We start from the raw sequence: 11752 nt of genomic DNA on the forward strand, positions 1-11752 counted from the left end.
TTCAAGCTGAACAGAAAGAGGCAATGAATATTAATAACGAACACATGACAGTAATATAGCAGCAACTTTAGCAGTCCGAAGACAGGATATACCACAAGGCTAGTAATTATTACTTGGCGGAATTGATGGTCAGACCAATAAAATATTCAATGTTGTGGTGAAACGAATGGACAAGCTGACAACAACTGAGGAAGGAGACACGGTTTAATTAAAAGTGCATTTGAACAGCGGTGTACTTTCCAACAACTGAAATCTGTTGTGAATGAATTAGTGGACAATCGAAATAAAGAAGGTAAAATTCCTGCAATGGACGCATCGAAGCCAAAATTTGACCTTACCCAGTACAATGTTTAACAAGTCTACCAAAAGTACACAACAAAATCCATGCCTTGGGTCTTTCCTCTATTGTAGTTCGCATGAACCATCAACCGCGCAAGGTTGAAGGTGTCCTTGCCTTAAGTCAAAAGTCTTATGTCAGGGTCCTTGGTCCTGCATAAATCAGTTCAAATTATTCAACAACAATCTCCATTTAAGAACATACTATAAACCTCTAGGATACCAGAAACGGCTTATGTGTCTTCTTATAAAATTGAGAATGGAAATGGGGAATGCACACTTACCATCTACTATGAGTCAATAATATTTGGTTCAGAGCAGCAGACCGTTACTGAAAGAATTGGCTGTAAGTGGATTCTATCAGGTTTATATAATACTGAATGCAGTGATAACTTATGGTTTCATGCCCGTCGAGTCAATGGCAAATCCAAGATTTATCACATCCAATTATGACAACCTCGTCAGCTCCTGGAGCTCTAACAGGCCTCCCTAAACAGCAAGCTGACTCCACTGACCGATCTAGGAAAGGGCAGAGGAAACCAAAAGAGTGTGGCAACACCTCTTCTTTAGACTCCTCAATGGAAAGAGAATATACCCGATGGCAAGAAAATATTGGTGCAAGGGACCGGAGCCGAAGCCCACAGCTCCCAAAAATGCAAAAACTCAATTGAAGAGGATCCATGACTTGGGAGGCGTTCATTTACCAATTTGAACAAACTGCCGGTAGAGGACATTGGGAAAACAGAAAAAATATATATGTAGGGCGCAGATTGCAGGCCGATGTTGGGTTTCATTACACTTGCTTGCACAGATGCTGATTCCGAGGCCTTAAAAGAAGCATTCATTTGGAGCAGCGCTTCAGCAAGAAAGACGATCAAACCAGATTCGAACCGAAGCATTCCGTCGAGGATGTAGAGACAAAGATTCTTCAAGGCATGTAATAGAGAGGAACCAAGAGACATTCAACAAGGCGTTAAACAATTGAAAACTTCAATAGCAAACCATTCGGCGATATATGGATCAAAAGTGCCAATTATGACCATCGAGTGGTCTACTTTGCTGATGGCGCAGTATCACCGACCGATAAGGGAAATATTAGCGGCCCTTTGGATAATGTGGTGCATAACCTCACACAAATTGTCACAAAACTAGGTGATGTTATGCTTTCAACTAATCAGCATAACCGTGAATTGGCCGATCACTATAACCTCATTTCTTCTGATCAAATAATCATGGGAGATCACCAGTTCAATGGAATATCACCTGATCAATATACACGTGGAAGATCTCCTGAGTAATACAAACGCGGTAGATCGCCTGATAAAAATACACCCAAGCTTAATGCCTATTTTTCAGCAACACCCCCACTAAGCTAGAGATTATATAGTCCCTAAAGACAACGGTTATCATCTCCACGGTCAATTTCCAGAAATCCCGGTTATTTCAAACAACGGTCACCTTCACCAGGATAAGGATCAAATATAGTGCAACCCCAACAATGGAGTCTTTAAACAGCAAAGGTTCAGGCCAGAAGACCAACGCACGATTCCAAAGTCTATTGGCCATGAAACATAACCTCATCACAAAATCGAACAGATGCACACGGCCTCTTCCGATATTATCATCAGACAAAGCATTTGAAAGAGCTTTGTAGTACGAGGTACTATACATGACCAGAATGTGAGCATGATTGTGGACACTGCTGCAATGATAACATTAGTAAATGAGAAATTAAATTCGACAGAAAATGGAGATTTGAAGAACGTAACTTTACGTGGTTTGGGTTAACAGCTTGTTATTAGGAAGATTATAAAAAACGACTCTCGACATTAATAGAATCATACAATGGGATTATGCAAAGAGCAATTAAAAGACGATTTTATACTTAGGCTAGATATTTTGGACACACTGAGCGTAGTAATAAACCTAAGTACTCCCACAATTACCATCAACAATAAAATGTTAAATGTGGCATTTGCTAACAGTGGAAACGAGATTTCAACTCAGCATGTTTGCATAAAACGAACCATCACAGTTCCACCAAACTCAAAAATCACTGTTACCATTAAAACTAATAAAAGTGCTGACCATGAGTGCATTATAGGACCATGCTCGCTGAATAGTTGCGAATTGGTTGAGCACGTAGTTGGAAAAGGAAATAGTTGCCCCTCATCCATTTTAAATGATGGCAACAGTCTAATCCACCTGAAGAAAGATTCACCTATTCATTGCATAGAATAATTTGACGATGTAGTGAGTATGACAGATAAAAACGCAATAAGTGACGAAAGACATGGTGTAGATTATTGCGTTGCGTTGTGTATTTTATCGTAAGTTATCTAAGGCGTTAAAGATAGAACTACGTCTGCCATTATACGTTTCTATTCAATACAACATAAAGTATAACAATTACGCGACGTCACAAAGATAGCGGCCGTACCGCAAAAAGGTACGTTAATATTAGCGCAATTCTTAACACATGGCATTGAATAGACAAGAGACAAGGTGCCCTCGGCACTGCCTCAATGTTCAGATGAGTTACTTACTATTCCATCACATTTAATAGACCTATATTAACGTTCAATCGACTTGTTTCAACCTACTTCATTTCAACCATTAAAACTGAAAGCGTTTTAAAAACAATTACATTAACATGTAACATATTGATTAACATATTGAATTTTACAATTTGATTTTTTGTATATGCAGCCATATTTGCAAATGTATGTGTTATAGAAATTACCAAATAAGTTTTTTTTATATTTTTTAAATTAATTGATAACAAATTTAAGAACATGAAGTCTATTTCTAAAGATTCATTACTTTAATTTCCGTAATTATAAAGAATACCTTCAGGACAATCTTGATATTCATATCGTTTTTCCGCCATTTTGATAATGGCAGCCGTATTGGATTTTTTCAGAGTGGGTTCATAGCAAAATTCAAAGGGTATATAACCAAGAACTACTATGCAAAGTTTTCCTCATCAAGTGAGCAATTCTGTTCTTTATCTGCACCAATCGGCCGGACTTATTGTAACCCGATAAAATGTTGTTGATGTTGGGAATTTTTTTTTAAACTTTTATCATAATTTTAGAATTCTCTTATCAATCAATGTTTATAACAGTTATAACTAAAATCATAATGACAGATAAGAATTATTTTCTACCAAATGAACAGCTCCAGCCCTGATATGTTAAAACGAAAGGACCAAGTAATCAAAGTATCGATAAGTCGATGCAATGTAAGTGTATATGTTACAATGAATGTTTGTAATTCGGGATTGTGTATTATCCCTGAAATGTTCACGTATTATGTTTAATCACCTGTGTCTTAAATTGCTATTCATAATCACTATAATTCTCCGAAATTAAGCAAAATCAACAGACAAAATGCAGGAGTTGTACATAATAACTGGAATGAAGAACCCATGAATATTAGATAAATAATTCATACTAAAAAAAGTATTTAAAATATTTTGAAACATTAATACTAAAATGTTTAACACAATATAACATGTATAAATAAATATAAAAAAAAATATTTTGTGAAAACTATATTTGTACTTGTTTGGCTTTATAAATATTTTGATATGAGCGTCACTGATGAGTCTTATGTAAATGAAACGCGCGTCTGACGTGTTAAAATATTATCCTGGTACCTGGTGACATCTACGACTGCACATTTGCCTATCAACTATTTCCAAATGCTCGACTTTTCGGTTTTCAGTAACAATATCCTCTTTAGAAAGAAAGCGTGCCCTTTAAATATAGAATTTAATTTTACCACATTTTTTTAACTGGAAAATGATCATTAGAAACATCTGAAGGTGCCAAAATAGTGAATCAGTTACTTCAAATTGACTTTTTCTAAAGGGTCCAAGTTGTATGTTAAATATCGAATCCAGGCAATATCCAAGCTTTTTTTGTATCATTGACAGTTCATTAGTGAACCATAACCATTAAATTTTTGGATCATCCTTTCGTGGCAAATGTGTGGAATCGGTACCAAATATTACAGCTAATGTTTAACTCCTCCGAAATATGTCCACTTTGTCAAGCGTGAGTTCTGTCGAATTTTTTGTACGTTTAATCTCATTATTTTTCTTAGTTTGAGGAATACAGAAGACATTTGTTTAATCTGTTTTATTGCCAGTCGATTTACTTTAATTTTACACACGCATTTACATTCACAATATGAATCCCAAATTATGGCAATCTTACCTCTTATGTCTATTTGTTTTTGCTCATACATTCATCTGAATATAATGGAATTCTATGCGGCTGTCATACAAGTGAGAATTTTAGCTAACTATAAAAGTAGGTTTAATGAGGAAAATCCTACACCAAGTCAGGACTATCACAGGGTTTTTTTTCATTCGTTTGACGTGTTTGGGCTTTTGATTTTGCGATTTTATTGGCTTTTCATTTAAACTTTTCGTAGGATTGCGATATTTTTATTATTTTACTTTATTATTTGAATATTGGTTTGGGTAATCAATACTATTCAATACATACACGTGTTGTTTATGACTATAATACAAAAAAAAGTGACAGAATTTATTTATTTTACATACATCGATGCGTTTGACTTAATGTGGTTCAACACAGATAAATAGCATACCACAAGACAAATAGTCATTTGAAATTTGATAAAAGGACAAAGAGTGAAAACTACTTGCTCAAACATTGGGGTGAAAAATAGATGATTACATTGACTATATTTGATTGATCATTTCAAACAAATATTTTACATAATTGATTATCCATGAAATAATACATGTATAAGCTTAAGGAAATTAAAAAAATGAAATAAGTGTTTCAAGTATCATATATATAAAATAACCAGGGATTATAGTGGGTATGCAAAATCTGTAGAAAATCAAGAATTTTTCATTATCCTTGATTACAAAATTTCAATGTAATATATACATCCTACAGATTTAGATTTTAAATAATTCAATTGGTAGTGAGATATCACTTGCTGACTGTAACAAGAGTTATCGTTATTGTCATTTTTCAACATAGACGACACATGTTAATCATCTAAAAACAGAAGCTGGTACTCATGATTGATCCAACTATCACATGGTCAGTTGAAAAATGTTAATCTAGTACCCAAGTGACCCGATATGGTATAAAAAAATGTCGGTTATGTTTTTGATGTATTCGAGTTACGCTCTCAAAATTTTCTGATCGTTTATATGTTACATTAAATAGGTGAGATAAAGAATACACGTAATTACTAAACAATTCAGTAAATACCTGTAAATATATTAATCAATTTAAAAATAACATGTATTAAGTGATTGTTTCAGTCATTACAACTATTCACTGTTTTTTACAGCTATTTACTAACTTGATATTTTGTATTAAATTTTAAATAATTCAAGATACCAAATAAGAAAGTAACGAGGTAGGGATTATAGGTATCATTACTTACGGATTAGCAGTCTGAGCCAAAAACTAGTCCGGAAATTAAATATCATATCAAAACTTGTCTCTATATGAATATATAAAAGTTTGAAATTTTTAGTCCGAAACAATATTTACTTGCCTGGGGCATCGGACTAGTGGCTAACGATACACACTTGTTTAAGGAATCAAAGTTCCCTCAAAAGTCTGTATGTTTTTTAGTTGTAACATTTTAATGTTGTGTTTCCGTTGTGTCGTTTGTTTTCTCTTATTTATTAGTGTGAATTCATATTACTTAAAGACAGGACGTATCTATCCCAAATTCATGTATTTGGTTTTGATGTTATATTTGTTATTCTCATAGGATTTTGTCTAATGCTTAGTCCGTTTCTGTGTGTGTTACATTTTAATGTTGTGTCGTTGTTCTCCTCTTATATTTAATGAGTTTTCCTCAGTTTTAGTTTGTTAACCCGATTTTGTTTTTTGTCCATGGATTTATGAGTTTTGAACAACGGTATACTACTGTTGCTTTTATTTAATGGATAAAAACTAGAAAATGGTTGGGGGTTTATATTTCTAAACTCGCAAAAAATCGTTTGCAACATGAAAAATATGAGAAATACATTTTTTGAGTATTTTATTTATTATGTTGTTTTAATAGTTCACACATCATTGTCAACATTAAGAAATTCGATGAGACTGTCATCAAAGTGAAAGGGTGAGCGCTATAAAACCGGATTTAATTAAACATTTTCTACATTTGAAAATGCCTGTACCTAGTCAGGAATGTGACAGTTCTTGTCCATTCGTTTTTTATGTCTTTTGTTATTTGATTTTGCCATTTGATTATGAACTTTTCGATTAGATTTTCCTCCAAGTTCAGAATTTTTGTGATTTTACTTTTTTGTAAGAATTTTATACGCAACTTCGCCATTTCTTTTTTTTTTATTTACATTATGTCAAATTTGGTTATATGATCTTGATAATTCATTATAAAACTAGGATCTCCATTAGGCATATTTTGCATTCCAATGAGATCAATTTGACATATGAAATGATTAGATTCCTTTGACCAAATAGGTTTTATCTACGATTTCTTTTGTCAGACTTCTTCGATGAAGTTGACGATCTTCATAAATAAGAAAGTACAAATTGTTGGCGTAAAGAGTATTATTTTCCTAATTTTGTGTCTCTTTTTTATGACTTTCTCTAGACCCCCAAACTAACGATTGATATACCTGCAACAAAATTGTATTGTACAAGTCATACAGCAGTTATCCCATCTTTTGTGTAGCAAATATGAATATAGAATTAAAATACATGTATATGTTTTAGATGTTTACACTTAATTGCGGCGAAGCTTAGCGAAAGGTAGTGCGACGTAATCAGTCAAACAAACTTTATTAGATAACTCGTAAAAGAACGATCGTTTTCATTGGTCAATTCAAACCTTCAAAACTTCGACCTCACACCTGCGAACTAGAACACGCGTACTCTAAAGTAGAATGGACTGATCAGTATTTATAAAGACGGTCAATGCTGTTATAACCTGCCATCGTCGTAAGCATGTTCATGATTGTGCGCTTGGTTATCCCATAGCAATTCTTACTTTTATATATGTGCATGTAAATTCATTTTTTGTGTAATAGTAAAATTTTAAACTTTAAAATATGTACATTTTTTACGTCGAAATATTTAATTTTAACTGTCTCCTCTCAGTTGGTTCTGAATTAAACGATCTTCCATTCGGCTCCTACCATTTTATTTTGATGGGGGACTTGGATGAAACATTCTATATTTTTTAGTTGTAATCTCAGTCCAGTCTTTTTATTTTTCAGTCTGTTCGGTTCTGCCTTGTTTTCATAAGTGTGTCTTGATTTTTTTTTTACATAAATCATCATCCTGCCTTTTTTTTTTGCTAAGTTGCTCATCCTATCTTTTCTTATCTTTCGCAAGATTTGTGTATTTTACTAAAGATAGTGTGATTTTTTTCTTTCTAATTCAGTTAAATTGATTTTGAGAAGAAGAAAAAAAACCACGAAATTTTAAGTAAATTCAGAACATCTAACCAACCATGCTTTGTTTAGAGAGATGGCGAACAATTGCACAGTGGAAGAAAATGTACTTTATTAATTCCAGCGATATATTTCATGAATATTGAAAAACTAACGTAAATTATATATTGTAAATATTTAATAAATAGTTACATAGAAAACAATCAGTTTTTAAAAGGGTGTTTATTCATTACATCTTTTGATAAAAAGATGTGTTCATTGTGCAGGCATTCGGTCATCGTTAATTTCTAATTATTTCGTTTATCAGTTTATAACACATAGATATAGGAAGATGTGGTATGAGTGTCAATGAGACAACTCTCCATCTAAATTACAATTTATAAAAGTAAACCATTATAGGTCAATGTACGGGTTTCAACACGGGGCCTTGGCTCACACCGAAGAACAAGCTATAAAGGGCCCTAAAATTTCTAGTGTAAAACCATTCAAACGGGAAAAACTAACGGTCTAATGTATGATTTTGTATTTCATTTTGAATACGCATTTATACTACACGTCACTTTGGTGGATATTTCAACAATGTTATGCAAAACGGTATGAAATTAAAAGATAAGTTTTCATCCAATTAAATTCGAAAACAGTACATTTATATTGTTCCTTATAAACTACGATATTTCTAACCAGTATTAATTTATTGTTTTAGTTCCACACATACAAAAGAAAACATCTTCGCCGATGTAACATTTTAATCCTTTTTCCACCAACATGCCTTCACTGAATTCATTTTAATTTCGTGGTGACCTTGATCGTACGTTGCATACTATGTCTTCGTTCACGTGCACAAGTTATACGATTATTGTTGTTCAGTTTCTATATGTCGGTGACAATTTGCTCGTTTATAATACGTATTTTATGAATGACCAAACGCTCAAGCTACTGTGTAACGTTATGTACGTTCGTTTTGTGGCATGAAAACACCAGAAGATAAATGTGCAACCCATCATAAATTATTGCAAATATTGTAATGGATCAGTATTTTGAGATCCTGATCATAATTAACTACGATATTGAGAGAAATTAAAAGTGGTTAATCGTTCATCCGTATAACAGCGGCACATGTATTTTTTATTTTATCCTTATATTTTTCATAATGCGGTACAAGATGATGGTGTTACTGCAGTATAGTATATCGACACTATTTGAAATTAACATCACATCTATATAAATCTTTAGACTAACGATTTGTATACTAACAAATCCTGGTTTTTACGTTCGTATCAACATAGTACATGCCACTGTCAGTCACCTGTGTCAATTCACGTGCACACTACAACTGTTTTTTAATCTTTCGGCCAATGAAATGAGACGTTACAAGTTGTTTGTTTGTGATACGCCAGAATGTTATCAATGAACAATCAATAGCTAAACTTGACTGTATTTCAGTGTGGCCGAGAACACTTATCCGTACAATGCACCTGTTCTAGATTTGTAGACAAACAGAAACAGACGTATTTCATTTTTTCTAGGTAGGTTTGGTGCTTTTTGGTTGGATTTTTATCATGTGCTTACTGCTGTATTTATTTTCCATCACTAATCACAAATATTGATTCCGGGGATAGAGGTTTAATCGATGAGCTAGTTTACCCCCGCACATGATGCAGGTGCCTGTTCCAAATCCTTGGATGGGTCCAGGAAATGTATATGGTAGGAGCTTAGGTTTGGCAAATTAGTGGTCACATATATCCACTTAACTCTCTCCCCCCTTTTACTTATCCTTTTGAACATGACTGTTAAATAACGTGTATATGTTGAATTATAAAATGTCATGAAAACCATGGTTGATTACAGTGTTTAGTCTTTCTTTTGTCACATTTTTAATTGTACAATTTGAAAAACTCATCTGTAGATATACATTTTTTTCTTGTCGTGCATTTAAAAAACATGTCTAAGACAATTCAAAGGGGCTTTAGCTGTCAAATTAACGTACACCGATTTGACTCATTTTTTATTTATAATATACTCAAACTTATATCCAAATTACAAAGCGTCTAAAATAAATAATAAACATTGCATACACGCGATAATATGTATCAAAATTCATATACATTTTTGTCTTAACGTCATACAATTTATTATCAAGATGACCTCCAAAGACTGCGAAAGATCATATACTAGTACCTAGATATCAACAAACACATGAAACCTATGAATATAAACAGAAAGCACCCACTTGCTATATGATTGAGGTATGTTTTATTTCTAATTGTAGGCTATAAAATATTTTTATCTTCGTGTTTCCTGTACATGTATAAGAATTGTCTTTTTTGTATGTCAAACGAAGCAACAAAATGGTTTCCTTCTTTTGTTTTTACTTATAATGTTTACATTCTATTCTTTTTAATAGCTGAGTACATGCCTATCCCATCTCCAGCTAAACTGTTACATTGAATGTCACACGAATACGGATTCAATGAGGTGGAATTATTCAATGGGATAGAATTCTTCACTTGGCAGGGAATAACTCATCATCCATATTTCAAAGCTTTTTGTTTTTAATAACCAAATTGGCTGCATAAAGCGAATCAAAATTTCATTCAAAAAAATATCATATCTAATTTTTAGTATTGTATAGCTAATGCCCCTTTAAAAAAAAGGTATATTTTAGGATAATCCCTTTTTAATAATATTTACTGATCTTTTAATCAGTTTAACAATAATGTTTTAACAAACAGTAAATAGATGTAAATATTCATTTAAAAATTAGTAATTACAAGTTATTACTGTGCACTTTCAGAAATTACTTGTATTAACTAAGTACATCAGGAATTACGTCATTTCTAAGTTTGAGTAATTACATGTGATTTCTATGTTTGAGTAATAACATGTTATTTCTATGTTTTAGTAATAACATGTTATTTCTATGTTTTAGTAGGTACATGTAATTCCTAGTTGTACCTATTTACTTTGACATATATACCATATTTCCATAAAGCTCCAAATATTGAAAAAATACAACTTGATTTTTGCAAAAACATATTAGGTGTCAAACAATGTACAACAAATGTTATGGTTTATTTTGAATTGGGTAGATATCCTTTGATATATTTTAGAATGTTCAACATAGTGAAGTACTGGTTCAAATTATTATCCACAAGCAATTGTATTCTTAAAAACTGCTACAGGGAACAACTGTATAATTTCTGTAATATTAGAAGCAGTTGGATTTATCAACTACAACAATTATTATTTAACTTGGGTTTAAATGAGATCTGGTATAACCAAGACAATTTGATTATTGATACAAATTTATTATTATTTGTAAAAACAAGGATATATGATCAAGCAAAACAGACTTTGAATGATCAACTGAACGTTTCATCTAAGTGTTATTTATATAAATATATTGTCAATAATGTATGTTTACAGAATTATCTAACTAAACATATATGAATTTGAGAGTGTATTTAACTCGCCTTAGATTGTCATCTCATAATTTGTTTGTTGAAGTAGGCCGTTATCATGGAGTAAATAGGTTAGATAGAAAATGTACTCTTTGTAATTTGAATATCACTGAAGATGAATTCCATTTTGCTTTACAATGTGAAAGCTATAGAGACTTAAGGAGACAGTTTATTAAACCTTATTATTATAGACGTCCATCGTCGTTCAAATTAGTGCAACTTCTAAGCACTGAAAATGTAAAAGATTTGCGTAATTTGTGTAAATTCTTGTTTAATGCACATAATCAAAGGACCAAACTGTTATTGGTCAATACTTGATATTTATTTGCTTCTCTGATGTATTTTGTTATGTTGTGTTATAGAAATGTATTTGTATTTATTGCACTGATAAGCATAATGTGCTTAAAGTAATAAAGAATTGAATTGAATACCATATTAGGTCAACGACGACCAGTGTAAAACATAATAAACTGTTCCCACTTCCTATCATGATAATTTATAGTGTAAACTGCCAATTAAAAAACGC

This window comes from Mytilus trossulus, chromosome 7 (assembly GCF_036588685.1).
Source record: "Mytilus trossulus isolate FHL-02 chromosome 7, PNRI_Mtr1.1.1.hap1, whole genome shotgun sequence".
NCBI classification, from domain to species: domain Eukaryota; kingdom Metazoa; phylum Mollusca; class Bivalvia; order Mytilida; family Mytilidae; genus Mytilus; species Mytilus trossulus.